The sequence below is a fragment of the Lepidochelys kempii genome, chromosome 1, assembly GCF_965140285.1.
Source record: "Lepidochelys kempii isolate rLepKem1 chromosome 1, rLepKem1.hap1, whole genome shotgun sequence".
NCBI lineage: Eukaryota > Metazoa > Chordata > Testudines > Cheloniidae > Lepidochelys > Lepidochelys kempii.
Window position 1 is genome coordinate 126,439,704 of NC_136380.1, and position 15,958 is coordinate 126,455,661.

The 15,958-nt window shown below is 42.6% G+C and overlaps 1 protein-coding gene across 2 annotated transcripts in view; it reads right to left on the reverse strand.

The window, feature by feature from the left end:
- Window positions 1–15,958, reverse strand: part of DHRSX (dehydrogenase/reductase X-linked) — a 224,396-nt gene that overhangs the window by 16,941 nt on the left and 191,497 nt on the right. The window lies entirely within an intron of this gene.

Genomic DNA, 15,958 nt, shown 5'->3' on the forward strand with positions numbered 1-15,958 from the left:
AAGGAAGACATGTTGCATGAAATAATGCAGCATGCAAGTAATGAAAATCAAAAAGAGCAGGAGTGGCGGGACAGTGAAAGGAGGATCCGCCAGCAGAATGAGGAGCAACGGCACAAAAGTATGGTGCTCCAGCAGCAAAGCACGGATCGGCTGATAAGCACAATGGAATGCCAAGCGGACTCTATCCAGGCGCTCATAGCCATGCAGGCGGAGCATTACCGTGCCTGCTCCCCTCCTCCCCCCCACTGCAGCCCTTGTCCCAAAACGCTTTCCCTTGTGCCCCCATTTCACCTCCAACCCACTTTCCCCCACATCCGGGTTCTTACCACCACCAGCTGCCTCCAACACCTGTAGCGTCACCACCCAGCCCTGAAAACTACGACCCTTACCCACTGCACTCGACCCCCATCACCATGCAGTATAGCCATCCCAAAGTGCAGCATTCACTGCACAGCACTCCAGACAGGAAGGCTGAGTATGACAACAGGACATGCACAAATCTGTGATTGTACCGTGCCCCACCCCACCCCCTTCCCCTTTCTGTTTCCCAAGCAGTTGTGTTTCATAGAATCATAGAATATCAGGGTTGGAAGGGACCTCAGGAGGTCATCTAGTCCAACCCCCTGCTCAAAGCAGGACCAATCTCCAACATTTCTTTTCAATAAATGAATTTTCTTTTCAATAAATGGATTTTTTGGCTTTGAAAATATTCTTTATTATTGCATAAAGTAAAAGATACCTTAGCCCAGGAAAGAAACAGGCACTGCAATTCAGCTTTGCAAACACAGATTCCTACTAATATTGGAACCACTGCACTTCACTCCCGTGCAGGGCACCAGACATTACTGGTGGCTTTCAGCCTTAAATTGCTCCCCTAAGGCATCCCTGATCCTTGCAGCCCTGCGCTGGGCCCCTCTAATAGCCCTGCTGACTCTCTGAGTTCCATGCCTGAGTGAATCGTTCATCCTTCCCTTCACAAATGTTACGGAGGGTACAGCATACAGATATAACTGAGTCATGCACCTTTCCAGTTCAGCCTGCATTAATGTCAATGAAATGCCCACGGTAATCCACAAGCGCCTGGAGAACCATAGAGAAATACCCCTTCTGATTAATGTACTCTGAGGCTAGGTGGGCTGGTGCCAGAATTGGAATATGTGTTCCATCTATCGCCCCTCTGAAGTTAGGGAAACCCATTTGTGCAAAGCTAGCCACAATGTCATGCATGTTACCCAGAGTCAGGTTCTTCTGAGCAGGATGCGATTAATGGCCCTGCAAACTTGTATTAACACTATTCCAACGGTCGACTTCCCCACTCCAAACTGGTTAGCAACAAATCGGTAGCTGTCTGGAGTTGCCAAATTCCAGATTGCGACGCCACCCGCTTCTCCACCGTCAGGGCAGCTCTCAATCTCGTGTCCTTGCGCCGCAGGGTGGGGGCGAGCTCCTCACACGTCCCATGAAAGTGGCTTTTCTCATCTGAAAGTTCTGCAGCCACTGCTCGTCATCCCAGACTTGCATGACGATGTGATCCCACCACTCATTGCTGGTTTCCTTAGCCCAAAAGCGGCATTCCACTGAGGTGAGCATGACCGTGAATGCCACAAGCAATCTCATGTCATATGTGTTACTCGAGTCGATATCTTTGTCGGAGCCCTCACTGTCACTTTGGATCATAAGGAATAACTCGACTGCCAAATGTGACGTGCTGGCGAGACTTGTCAGGATACTCCTCAGCAGTTCGGGCTCCATTCCCGCAAACCAAAAGGGAAGACAGAGCATGCAGTACAAAAAATGTTGAAAGATGGCACCAAAAGTGGATGGAAGCACAGGGATTGCTGGGATGCAAATCGATGCATCATGGGGTGTTGGGACAGGACCCAGAATGCCCCGCCCCCTTCCCACAAGCCACAGCGTCAGAATGGGAGGAGGTGCTCTGTGGGATAGCTGCCCATAATGCACCGCTCCCAATGCCGCTGCAAGTGCCGCAAATGTGGCCATGCCAGTGCGCTTGCAGCTGTCAGGTGGACAGACTGCAGCGCTTTCCCTACTGCGCTCTCCGAAGGCGGGTTTAACTCAAAGTGCTCTACATCTGCAAGTGTAGCCATGCCCTAAGAGTATCCTGGAAGAGAGGTTTATCACTGACTTAGTAGGTGCTCTGTTACTTTCTGAATCATCACTAACACTTCTTAAAGTATAACAGGCCTAATTCTCTAATACGGCCTTCCATCTTGGGTGGTCATTTACACCTATGTGAATCCAGTGCAAAGCGGTCATAAAACTAAAAAAGCTTCCAAATTAGAATTCTCTGTTCACTTACAACATTAGTAGAATTTTTCACACATAGTTCCCAGTTATAACTGACTCCAGGTTCAAGGCAACATGAGAATCAGGCCTTTCAGGTATTTTCTTATAGGTCTGCCATTCAAGTACTCACCATGCCAATCAGGCCTTTATCTATATTATTTAGAACGTTAATATCTGCTCGTGCACAGGCAACTTCTTTGTTAACATCTGCACTGAACTATAATATGGTATCAACATCTGGTCTTAGTGGGAGATTTTCAAAGGTACAAAGGTCAGTTAGGTGCCCAATTCCCACTGGAGGGCAACAGGAGTTGGATACTTAATTTTACATGTGCCCTTGAAAATCTTCCCCTGGATACTTTCCTGATAGTCACAACGTTGACAAGAAAAAATATAACTGTAAGATAATAGAGGGAAAAACCTGTTTGGTCTTTTAAAAAAATGACTGCTCTTCTAGTTTAAAGAAATGCAGGGAATACTCTGTAAAAATCCATAAATGATCTAGCACAATGCAGAAACACTGCTCAGAAATTTTAAAATATAATGTTTAAGTACAAATGTTTGTATTAAATGTGTCTTTAATGAGTAAAGAATCACAGGAATTGGGTGTAACTGTTATGATCTTCTCTGTCAATATAATCAAATTTGAGTTTGAGTTTTAATAATTAGGCAAATATATCAAATGAAAAATGATACCCATGGGTTTGTCAATAACGTTCATTTCAAACACAGGTCTTGTCTACACAGAAAAGCTGTACTTCTTCACTATTTCCGAATGGTATCAAATGTAGCAGGCTAGTGGGTATTAAACCTGAGAGAAGAATATCAATAATACTGCAATGCCTTGTTTTTGGTTCTTTGTTAATTCATTCATAATGTGAAGGGCACGGCAGGAAGCTACTATGCTACCACAAAGCACATATCTGGGCACCTTGCACTGTCTGCTCCCAAGCTTCTGGCTTAACTTAAAGAAAAAGTTACAGTCATCTTTCTTGTTCTAAGTGTTGTTAGCAGACCTGGCACGACGTGTTTCATAATTAAAAAGCCCCACTGAAGAGCTTTTTTTGGTTGCTTGGAATGAAGGTGAGCTGATTGCTTGTCAGATGTACCACAGATCTGCCCTTTCTTTTGATTTGAAAGTACATTAACTGGAGGATAATTGCAAGGTTTCTGCTCCATAATTTGCACTGACAATGACAAATAGTATGTGGAAGTTAAAGGATTGTGTAAGCTGCCAGCATTCTCAAGGCTTTGTCTTCAGTGCAATAACTACGTTTATACTGGAATATTCTTTAGTTTTGTAGGTGACTTAAATTTAATATATATATATATTTGCCACATTAGAATGACAGGTCACATTCCTGTTTAGCATATGGTAAAAAAATATAAATGACTCGGTTCATGGAGAAAATGCAGTATATGGAAAACAACTGAATATAAGAGTAATACTTTAACATGAAAACTACCTAGAATCGTGGAAGTCAACGAATGGCTACGCAGGTGGTGTCGGAGAGAAGGCTTTGGATTCTTTGACCATGGGATGGTGTTCCATGAAGGAGGAGTGCTGGGCAGAGACAGGCTCCATCTTACGAAGAGAGGGAAGAGCATCTTTGCCAGCAGGCTGGCTAACCTAGTGAGGAGGGCTTTAAACTAGGTTCACCGGGGGAAGGAGAACCAAAGCCCTGAGGTAAGTGGGAAAGCGGGAGGAAGCACAGGCAGGAATGTCTGTGAGGGGAGGGCTCCGGCCTCATACTGGGAATGAGGGGCGATCAACAGGTTATCTCAAGTGCTTATATACAAATGCACAAAGCCTTGGAAACAAGCAGGGAGAACTGGAGGTCCTGGTGATGTCAAGGAACTATGACATGATCGGAATAACAGAGACTTGGTGGGATAACTCGCATGACTGGAGTACTGTCATGGATGGTTATAAACTGTTCAGGAAGGCCAGGCAGGGCAGAAAAGGTGGGGGAGTAGCACTGTATGTAAGGGAGCAGTATGACTGCTCAGAGCTCCGGTACGAAACTGCAGAAAAACCTGAGTGTCTCTGGATTAAGTTTAGAAGTGTGTGCAACAAGAGTGATGTAGTGGTGGGAGTCTGCTATAGACCACCGGACCAGGGGGATGAGGTAGATGAGGCTTTCTTCCGGCAGCTCACGGAAGCTACTAGATCGCATGCCCTGATTCTCATGGGTGACTTTAATTTTCCTGATATCTGCTGGGAGAGCAATACAGCGGTGCATAGACAATCCAGGAAGTTTTTGGAAAGCGTAGGGGACAATTTTCTGGCGCAAGTGCTAGAGGAGCCAACTAGGGGGGGCGCTTTTCTTGACCTGCTGCTCACAAACCGGGTAGAATTAGTGGGGGAAGCAAAAGTGGATGGGAATCTGGGAGGCAGTGACCATGAGTTGGTTGAGTTCAGGATCCTGACGCAGGGAAGAAAGGTAAGCAGCAGGATACGGACCCTAGACTTCAGGAAAGCAGACTTCGACTCCCTCAGGGAACGGATGGCCAGGATCCCCTGGGGGACTAACTTGAAGGGGAAAGGAGTCCAGGAGAGCTGGCTGTATTTCAAGGAATCCCTGTTGAGGTTACAGGTTACAGGGACAAACCATCCCGATGAGTCGAAAGAATAGTAAATATGGCAGGCGACCAGCTTGGTTTAATGGTGAAATCCTAGCGGATCTTAAACATAAAAAAGAAGCTTACAAGAAGTGGAAGGTTGGACATATGACCAGGGAAGAGTATAAAAATATTGCTTGGGCATGTAGGAATGATATCAGGAGGGCCAAATTGCACCTGGAGCTGCAGCTAGCCAGAGATGTCAAGAGTAACAAGAAGGGTTTCTTCAGGTATGTTGGCAACAAGAAGAAAGCCAAGGAAAGTGTGGGCCCCTTACTGAATGAGGGAGGCAACCTAGTGACAGAGGATGTGGAAAAAGCTAATGTACTCAATGCTTTTTTTGCCTCTGTTTTCACTAACAAGGTCAGCTCCCAGACTGCTGCGCTGGGCATCACAAAATGGGGAAGAGATGGCCAGCCCTCTGTGGAGATAGAGGTGGTTAGGGACTATTTAGAAAAGCTGGACGTGCACAAGTCCATGGGGCCGGACGAGTTGCATCCGAGAGTGCTGAAGGAATTGGCGGCTGTGATTGCAGAGCCATTAGCCATTATCTTTGAAAACTCGTGGCGAACCGGGGAAGTCCCGGATGACTGGAAAAAGGCTAATGTAGTGCCAATCTTTAAAAAAGGGAAGAAGGAGGATCCTGGGAACTACAGGCCAGTCAGCCTCACCTCAGTCACCGGAAAAATCATGGAGCAGGTCCTCAAAGAATCAAACCTGAAGCACTTGCATGAGAGGAAAGTGATCAGGAACAGCCAGCATGGATTCACCAAGGGAAGGTCATGCCTGACTAATCTAATCGCCTTTTATGATGAGATTACTGGTTCTGTGGATGAAGGGAAAGCAGTGGATGTATTGTTTCTTGACTTTAGCAAAGCTTTTGACACGGTCTCCCACAGTATTCTTGTCAGCAAGTTATGGAAGTATGGGCTGAATGAATGCACTATAAGGTGGGTAGAAAGCTGGCTAGATTGTCGGGCTCAACGGGTAGTAATCAATGGCTCCATGTCTAGTTGGCAGCCGGTATCAAGTGGAGTGCCCCAAGGGTCGGTCCTGGGGCCGGTTTTGTTCAATATCTTCATAAATGATCTGGAGGATGGTGTGGATTGCACTCTCAGCAAATTTGCGATGATACTAAACTGGGAGGAGTGGTAGATACGCTGGAGGGGAGGGATAGGATACAGAAGGACCTAGACAAATTGGAGGATTGGGCCAAAAGAAATCTGATGAGGTTCAATAAGGATAAGTGCAGGGTCCTGCACTTAGGACGGAAGAACCCAATGCACAGCTACAGACTAGGGACCGAATGGCTAGGCAGCAGTTCTGCGGAAAAGGACCTAGGGATGACAGTGGACGAGAAGCTGGATATGAGTCAGCAGTGTGCCCTTGTTGCCAAGAAGGCCAATGGCATTTTGGGATGTATAAGTAGGGGCATAGCGAGCAGATCGAGGGACGTGATCGTTCCCCTCTATTCGACATTGGTGAGGCCTCATCTGGAGTACTGTGTCCAGTTTTGGGCCCCACACTTCAAGAAGGATGTGGATAAATTGGAGAGAGTCCAGCGAAGGGCAACAAAAATGATTAGGGGTCTGGAACACATGAGTTATGAGGAGAGGCTGAGGGAGCTGGGATTGTTTAGCCTGCAGAAGAGAAGAATGAGGGGGGATTTGATAGCTGCTTTCAACTACCTGAAAGGGGGTTCCAAAGAGGATGGCTCTAGACTGTTCTCAATGGTAGCAGAAGACAGAACGAGGAGTAATGGTCTCAAGTTGCAGTGGGGGAGGTTTAGATTGGATATTAGGAAAAACTTTTTCACTAAGAGGGTGGTGAAACACTGGAATGCGTTACCTAGGGAGGTGGTAGAATCTCCTTCCTTAGAGGTTTTTAAGGTCAGGCTTGACAAAGCCCTGGCTGGGATGGTTTAACTGGGAATTGGTCCTGCTTCGAGCAGGGGGTTGGACTAGATGACCTTCTGGGGTCCCTTCCAACCCTGATATTCTATGATTCTATGATTCTATTGATAATTGAGAGGGACCACCAGAACATGCAGAATGCCTTAGCCTGCTGAGTTTTAGATTCATATCTTATTCCATGATAATGGCATTGTGTAATGGTTGTAATAAAATGCCTGCAAAGCTCTGTTAATACATATTCACCATCAACCAGAGATACAAGCTGATACCAGGAGTTAGGCAAATAGAGAACTAGAGCTACATGTATTCCACTGTGATATTTCATGGCTACCCTATGTGAAAATAAGTGATTTTTTTTACGCAGCAGAGAAATGTACATGAACAAAAATTTCCTGGTGCAAATGAGTCTGCAATGCAGTGATGTTTGCCAGAGGAACTGTGCCTATTTATCTCATACCTTGGAGAACCAATAAGGAAGATGCATATCTCAGTGACATGATTCGTAAACAGATGTTTCCATCACAAATATAAGAGAAACCCTACATGCTGCCAAGAGCAATGAAAAGTGCATGAGGGATTAGTGAATTGCATCTAAATTTAGGGCCGTTTAAGAGACCTATGCCTCAGTCTAGTGTACCATTTATTTCTTGACTGTTCAAATTTTCAATATAATCCAAAGGATTTATCATTTTTAAATCTAGACATGGATTTACATCGGAGGACAAACATATAGCTCAGCAATTCTGTGGACTGTTAATACATCTTACCTGTCACAAGGGATCAGTAGCCAGGGGTTTACCACAGGCCTATAACTTGGAGTCCAAGGGCCCACGAGAGGCTATAAACTCACCCTGCCCTGTTTAAATTACAGTATCATGTTTTTAAAAACCACCCTAAAAACCACTGAAGCAGCACATTTATTTTTCAGTTTTTTAAACGTGTCCATCACCAATTCTCTGTGTGTATATAAAAACGACTCAAGATTTAGTGTTACAAGCATCAGTTCAAATGAAGCAGACTCACCGTACTAAAACAAGAACATAAAAATACCTCTCCCAGCCTCTCATACAAAAGCCTGAACATAATGATGGTGTTTTCTCGGTGCTCTGGAGGTTAACAAATGCAGGCTTATTCAGCCCACCGAGAGACATGATTCTAGAGTTAAGGATACTGGACAAACACCTCCCTTTAACCCTCAGGCAGTCCACTCTAGCAACGGTTAGCCAGAGTTCATGAGCTGACCTCAAGTGTCACAGCAGGGTACTAGAAGAGCTACAATCTTTCAGGGAGCCACAAATCAAACTACATACGTCTTGGAAGATCAAGATCAGCACTTGACCTACACCTGGTAACGAACAGCAAACCAGGGAAGCTTATGGGAGCACTAATGTATTTCAATCAACCTGCAATCAACCCCTCCACACAGCTTGGCCTCTGAATTATGCGCTAGCTGAAGTTTCTAAGGAACCTCCAAGGACTGCCCAATCTCCAGGAGCACATTATGGTAATCCAAATAGGAAGTGAAAAAGGCAAAAGTACCTATTGCTGCCACGCATCCCAGTTTACTGATACAAATTTGTTCTATGTAATGTCCACAGCTTTCTTTAACCTGAAAATGAACAATAAAAGTTCCTACTTTGGTTGAAAGCTGCTCAACTCAGATCTCTATTCACATAGTCCAGTACTTTCCACTATGGTTCTATATCAGTACTGTGGGAACCAGCTCTTCTTGTCAATTGCCAACAGGAAGAACTATTATTCCGAAAAGCACAACAGAGAGAGATAGGTCAATAAGCAGGACATCTGGCTGAGGTTTTCAAAAGGAGGAGCTGATTGGTTTGAAAATCAGGGTACTTATTTAGGTGCCTAAATATTTACTTGGGGCCTTACTATAAGCATCCTCCCCCCCTTTTTGGTCAAAAAGGCAATGAAAGAATGGCAGAGAAAACAATGTGATCATAAAGAGAAGGATTTCCAGCATGAGAGAAGAAAACAAAACTTACCCCTATTTATTTTGGTTTATGACAAGTCAATAAACACCTCTGTGCTTGTCAATTCCCCCATTTATGACATATGCTGGCAGTAAGTACTGTTAAAATGTCAGCCTTTGCCGACAACGATCAAAGAATGGTTCTTAGAATAGGAAGTGACTTGCACAGGATTCCACTGGTAAATGCTGGCTTTTTATGGCAACCACTGTAGGACTGCCACAGTCCTGCTATATCCCAGCCTCTAAATTCTGATGCTTCAGATGCCTTGTCATTTTAGTGTCGAGAGCATGAGTATAAGCAGAACACCACAGCTACATCATCACACGTGCTAGTACGGTGTGGGAGCACTGACGGTCCCGCATCTCCTTTAGATCCTCTTCTGGAAGTATATTGAGTGACCCAGAGATGACAAATCTAAACATCTTGCCATAAACACATTTCATAGTCTATTACTTTTTAAAAAGCTGGAAATCTATGACCCATTCAGCAGTTCATGTTTGACCTAATGCAGTGCAGACCTTTCAGAAAGGTTACACAGCCAAAGCACTGGGAGAAGGACACATTTACAGTATGTAGGCCGTTAACAATAGCTGAAAAAGAGGCTCGGCCTGAATGAAAACTGACTGAGGACTGAACGTATGGTTGCAACTGCATTTACAGTGAAAATTATTCAGAAAAGTGATTAGATAAAACTGCCACCTTCTGACTTACCAGATTTACTTTCAGCATCAACAGTGGCAAAAATACATTTTTCCCCTTTTTAACTTCTGTTACTCTGTAGAGCTGTCAAAGGGAGAGGTGGCCCTTTAAGGGGGTTGGGGCTCAGCTGCACTGGTGCCAGGGTAGAACAGATATATAAAAGGGTCACATGATGCATTGCATAGAGACATACACGTTAGTTCCCAGGGGGACAGCCTGGGAAGTGCAAGTCTGTAGAGAGAGGAGCCGGCTAGGAAGGTTTGGTGAAACTTTTGTGTTATTTTGAATTTTACGCTAATAAACCAGACTCCCAAAAGTGAAGAGTTACTGAGAAAACACCCACAGTGCAAAGTTTTCTTAATTAGAGAAACCAAGGCAGTGGCAAGCCCAAGAGCCAGACTGGGTAAACACTGCTTCTACAAGAGTCAAAAGAAAGATGATTGTGAGCTGAATTCTATTCTGTTTTGTGCATCATCAGCCTGACTGTTTACTTTACTATGGACTTGTCTACATGGGGAAGTTAACTGCAGGCTAAGTTTACAGGTCTGGCATGTTTGTAAAGTGAATACACTGGATATGGACAATAAACATGGCATTCCACAATGCCATCTTTACAGCCACTCTTCAGAGCAAAGCTACTCTTTAAAACTTACTTTGAATGGCTCATCTTATTTTCAACAGATTAAATTCCAAAACTGAGAGTCTCTCTCTTTCTGCCTTTAATCATCTGAACACAATATGCTGCAAGTAATATCACAGAGTTGTTTTGGAAAGCAATGCTTCCTAAAAGCTCAGCAGACAAAGATATTGAATAAGGTTACATTAGAATCAGAATAATATCATGTATCAAAACATATGCACCACCCCTGGCTAAACCATTAGTAAAATGAAGAAAGGATTTTAGGTCAAAGGTTACAAGCTCCATAGCTCAAGACAGCAAACCAAAAATACCCCAAACATTTTGGGCAACTCTTAATTTTTAAAAGCATGTCTGGACACTGGACTGGGAGAGACATCTCCATCTCATTCAGTGACAGAGAACTAGCTCAGTCTGAAAGAGCCACAACCAGCACAATTGTAAATTCCATCCCTGGGAAGCTGTGCAAGCACATTGTGGTTTTATTGTATGTTGTTTAGGACTCATGCAAATCCTCTGTCATTCGTGACCTGCATTTCCTCCCACACAGCTGGAACATGTTAATGGAGCTCATTTGTGAGCTTACGCTTTCCAACACTAAAACTGGGACTGCCAAATGTAACTATGTGCCCTGTGAAGACTTACAGACACTGATATATTTTGAAGGAAATATTTGAACAGTGTAATAATGCATATAAACTGACAAGCTAACACTCACCTGCCAATATGTGTATTGACTACTTGTAACTATGGGATGCCCAGGATTATGGTACTCTTGGAACACACAGCTAGAGATATTGGGCCAAATTTTGTACTTAATTACACCCGTGAAACTTCATGAGCTTCAGTGAGTTTACCTGAGAACAGAATTTGGCTTATTATTTGCCATTTCTTACAATATATTTAACTCAGCCACCTATCTGATCTTTTAATACTTTAGTAGCCTTTTTTGTTTTCACATAGTCACAATGTAAATGCTTTTGTTTGGGGCTTGCAATAAATCTTCTGTGCAAGTAATTTATATTATCTTTACTCCAGGGAAAGCTGGTCAAAGCACCTCTTGTGAATTTAGCTTTTTTCCTGTTCACAAATCATGTGCAAACTGAGCCTAATTTTTACAAATTTATTTGTTATACATAAGAATTCACTGAATAGTTTATGCATAAGTTTTCAAGGATGACCAGTGTAATATCTCCTTGTGATCAATTTATTTATATTCACCTTTGATTGCCTCACCGGCAGCAACCTACAAATTAAGTCCAAGGATAGCTGAATCTGGCATTCCAAGCCCCAACAGAGCTTCAAAAAGCCACTATTTAAAAAAACAAACAACAACTTGGCCTGAAAATCATAGAATCATAGAACTGAAAGGGACCTTGAGAGGTCATCTAGTCCAGTCCTCTGCACTCATGGCAGGATTAAGTATTATCTAGATTTAAATGTTTACTCCTTCCTCTGCAAGTGTGGAAGTTACCCCCACCCCACCCTGAATTATACCTGCCTCGTGCCCAGAATGGACTAGATTCAGTCCTGTACCAATATTTCTATTTAAACAAAAGTGATAGGGTTAATGGCTAGCGCTGTAGGACCAGACATGGAAACTTGGAACCACCGGAAAAGGGAATTTCTCTACTTTCCAGTGGAACCCAGCAATTGCTGCTTCTCCTTGAAGGCCTGAGATAAAGATTCAGAGTTTTGTCTGTTTATCTATAGAAACGCTATTTTAGATTACATATAGAGTTTTTTTTCTGTCATGCTTTGAGCCCTGTACACTTGGATTCATGGTAACTAAGGCACCAGGCTTTACAGGCACAGAGACTCGGGGCGGGAGGTGAGAAATGGTGCCAGTAACTCTCCAAAACATTCCAAAAATATTTTTTCTGTCAAATAAGTGGCACACGCAGATGGAATAAGTTTTATCAGCATCAATTTGGCCTGGCTGCCACTATGTGTAAGTGGCAACATAGTAGGTGAGTTATGCAAGTCGTGCCCAAACGAATGCTAGCAAACCTGTAGCTCTGTGTAAGCTGGCAGGCTTATCTCTCTCACCAACAGAAGTTGGCCCAATGAAAGATATTACCTCACCTACTTGTCTCAGCAAACCTGTAGATCACACCACACCTTCATGTAGTTTCTATCTGCACACACCCCATCCAAACTATTCCTCTGCATCTTCCCTACTTTTGATGATGTTGTCCCAGAACTGCTCCTCCACTCAGGGTAGCATGACAGGATTTTTTAGTGAGAGGCCAATGGCTTTTTCCCCTGCCTCACAGTTGTGCCTCCTGATGGGGTGCAGTGAAGACTCGCTGATACTCTCCCTCTTCTCTGTGGCTGGATGTTTCAATTAGAGGAATACTGGGTGGCTCGCTCTCCTTCTCCACAGGTGGTGTCCTGGCAGCTGTCCTAATGGGAGAGCCTAGTAGCAACCACTCTCTGCCCTTTGGCCAATGGATTAAAATGTAAAACACCTTCTATTACCTCTGGAGCTGGAGGCCAGCACTATCTACAGCTTCCCTGCCTGAGTTAGGCTAGGAAACTCCTGCTTTGGAATATGTACTATGATGTTGAGTTCCTGTTGGAATGGTTATTTTAAAGTTGCTGGGATTTTATTGGATTGTATAATTAACTGAAGATGTTAGGGCACGTTGCAAGGTCCTAGGTGTCTTTTTCTAACATTTTAAATAAAAATTAAAATATGAATACTGCCACTAGGCCACTGGGACAGCATTCTAATAAAGTCTTAATGAAATGAAACTTGCCTGAAAAAGATGGTAGCTCTCTACCAGAGCACACTGCATTGCAAGGCGTTAGACACACACAACTATGAGAACATATAATTATAGTATTGTTGCCACAACACCTATTGCATTGTTAATGTCGTTTGAATGAATAATGTCACAGATCTCTAAAAACTAAGCTGTCCTCCTGGTGGTGGAGCAGAAGCATGATCCTGGAGGAGGCTTGAAGTCAGGGATAGCCTTGCATTTTGTTTTGGGGGCTACCTAGCAGAGACCAGACATACTACAGAAAAGATAACACTTTCTATCTGGAGAATGGAGAGAGGAAGTAACACAACAGCAACTGGAAATCCTCTGTTTCACAAAGTGACCCAGAGAAGGGCACTCTGTGTACAGACGCGCACAAAGAGGCAGTAAGAAACTAAAACTTAGTTTTTTGAGCCACTTGCTACCAGAAAGGGAAAGCATGAGGAGATGCATTCCTCAGGGAAAAAATAATTAACTTGCTGTATAGACACTCATTTAGATTTACTAATAGCCATGGATATTCCTTATTTGTTTTTAAAACTCTGTTCCATAGAGTCTTGTTTGTGGCTAGATTTTATCCAGATTTACCCCAAACCCTGTTCTTTTATCCATGTTCCTAAAATGCTGTATTTGAATTGGCATTTCCAATACAGCATTTCTACACAATCCTTCTTCAGAGAAACAAAGGAATGTTTAGAGTAGTCTCTTCTAAATGCTTACCGCCTGTAAGTTTCATTAAATGATCGTTTTGAGTTCAGATGCTAAGTTGAAACTCTATTTGATCCATTCCAAATGATCTTGTTCCATTAGCTGTAGATCCACTTTCATCATCAACTCTGGCAGAAGCCCCACTGATTGGAACTAGACTGAACACTCACTAGAAAATGTGTGATTGAAAACAATCCCACATTGGCAGGAGGGTGGACTAAATGATCAAGTAAGTCTTCCCCATCTCCAACTTCTATAATTCTGAATATGAAAATGTTTTCACCATCAGAAGAACTTGTTGTGTCTTCTCTTCAAAGAGATAATAATCTTTGGCACCTGCTGTAATGTTTTAAATGTTCTCTATGCCATATCCTGTCAACTATTGCCCATCCATTAAGGCACTACAAAGAGCATTTCTTCATTGATTTCTATGGGAATTGTATCTTTTCAGGTATGTTGAAAAACTTGCATTGGTAAAAATCAAATGAATTTGAGAGTTTATCCTTTACCACACAAAAGTTAACAATAAAAATCTTCTTTTATAAAAAACTAAAGCTTTGTCAATACACTCCTCAGTTGTTTATAACTTTCATCCATTTATCCTTGCAAACTTTTAACCAGAAGCCATTTTACATTGTACAAAAAAAATGTAGATTTATCTTGGATTTCCTTAGGCCATATTTCAGGGTAAAAAGAGTCATGATATTGTAGGGACAGACACTCCTAGAGAGTGGGTTTTGATGCTGATATATTGTTACTTTCAGCTGTAGAATTTAATTATTCTAATTCTGTACAGCTGCTATTAATATGTGGTGATTTGCTTGTCTTCTAACACCTCAAGCAGGAAGCTGAAATGCATTTGCTACATTCAGAGTGCCAAAAGGAAAAAGTGCCTCATTCTGAATAGCAAATGTGATTCTAAGTCTTGTGCAAAAATTCTGATGGCATGAAAGATAAATCCAATTTTTTTGGATTTTGTTTTCCAGCATCACTTGAGCATTTGTAAGATTTCTTAACGATAATTTAGAAACAAGTGAAGAAAACAAAGAAAACAAACAAACCCCTAAAATTAAGTTTATTTCAAGTTTTGGAAGAAATGGGGTAGCTCACTCTGACTGACTGCTATAGTCCCTATGCCTGACTACACTTTTCTCAATAACCCAAATCGATACAGGTCATGAAAGCTTATGTTCAGCCTCTTCTTTGCTTTGGATTTAATAGTCAGAAATTCTTATTTATATGGGACAAAAATCTATGACGGACAATCAACTGAGGGGCAACCTCTTCCTCAGTTTAATCCTTACAGGATACCTTGGAATATACAGGTGGTCTGAGACAGATGAACCATGAGAGAAGGCAGCTAGAGCTCCAGTGGCAAAGAATTTGAGTCCAACCAAATGCACCATACGGAGTTTTGGGAATCTTACAGCTGTGCAGAAAGCAATGAAATTAGTTCCTTTCTTCCACCATAGCACAATGAAATCCCATGCAGTGGAACTGTTTTCGAAAGTGGATATCATGGAGACTCCTCAGTGATTCCATACAGTGGTAGAATCAAATATTTCCTTCTGTAAGGAGTTATTATATTAGACTAGGTAATTTGGATTTAGAAACAACTTTCAAATTCTAAAGGGGAAGAGGCAGTTCTGGAGAGGACAAAATGCATCACCCTCTCTGCTTGAGTTTCAGCTAGTATCCTTCACTGAAGTGGTTGTGTTTGACCACAGAATTGATTATATTTTAGTTGTGGGTTTGATGAGAGTCCTGTTAACTAGTCAATTATTGTCCTGTTAATTTGTTATCTTTTACAGTTTGGGGCTGTGTTCCTTTAAACTGAAGTCCATTATCCATTACGGATTCTTAAGGGATAACATCTGATTGAACTCTAGAGAGAGTTCTATCAGGCTTTGTCTACTAGCAAGTCATAAGGCTGAACATCAATTTACATTTTAAAGAAGGAATACTTGGTTTCTCTCACACAGTGACATGGGTAATGGCCATGTATTGAAACCTCCTGCAGGGGGAAAAGAAAAAAATCTATAAACTGTATTGGAAATAGGATACTTAAAGAAGAAATTTTACAGTGGGGACTGGCAACCTTGACAGAAAATATAAGAGCGGCAGATGATCAGCACTTCTCAGGATCAGTCCCTCAGTCACTACCTGAGAGTGGACATTAATCTAGCATTTTTTATAAGATTAAAGGAGCTGGTAATACTCACTGATCCATGCTTTTACAGTGGTGCACATCACTGCAGTATGTTGGAGAGCAATTTTTAATAATGTTAGGGAGATTTTTTCTGAGCTTTATTC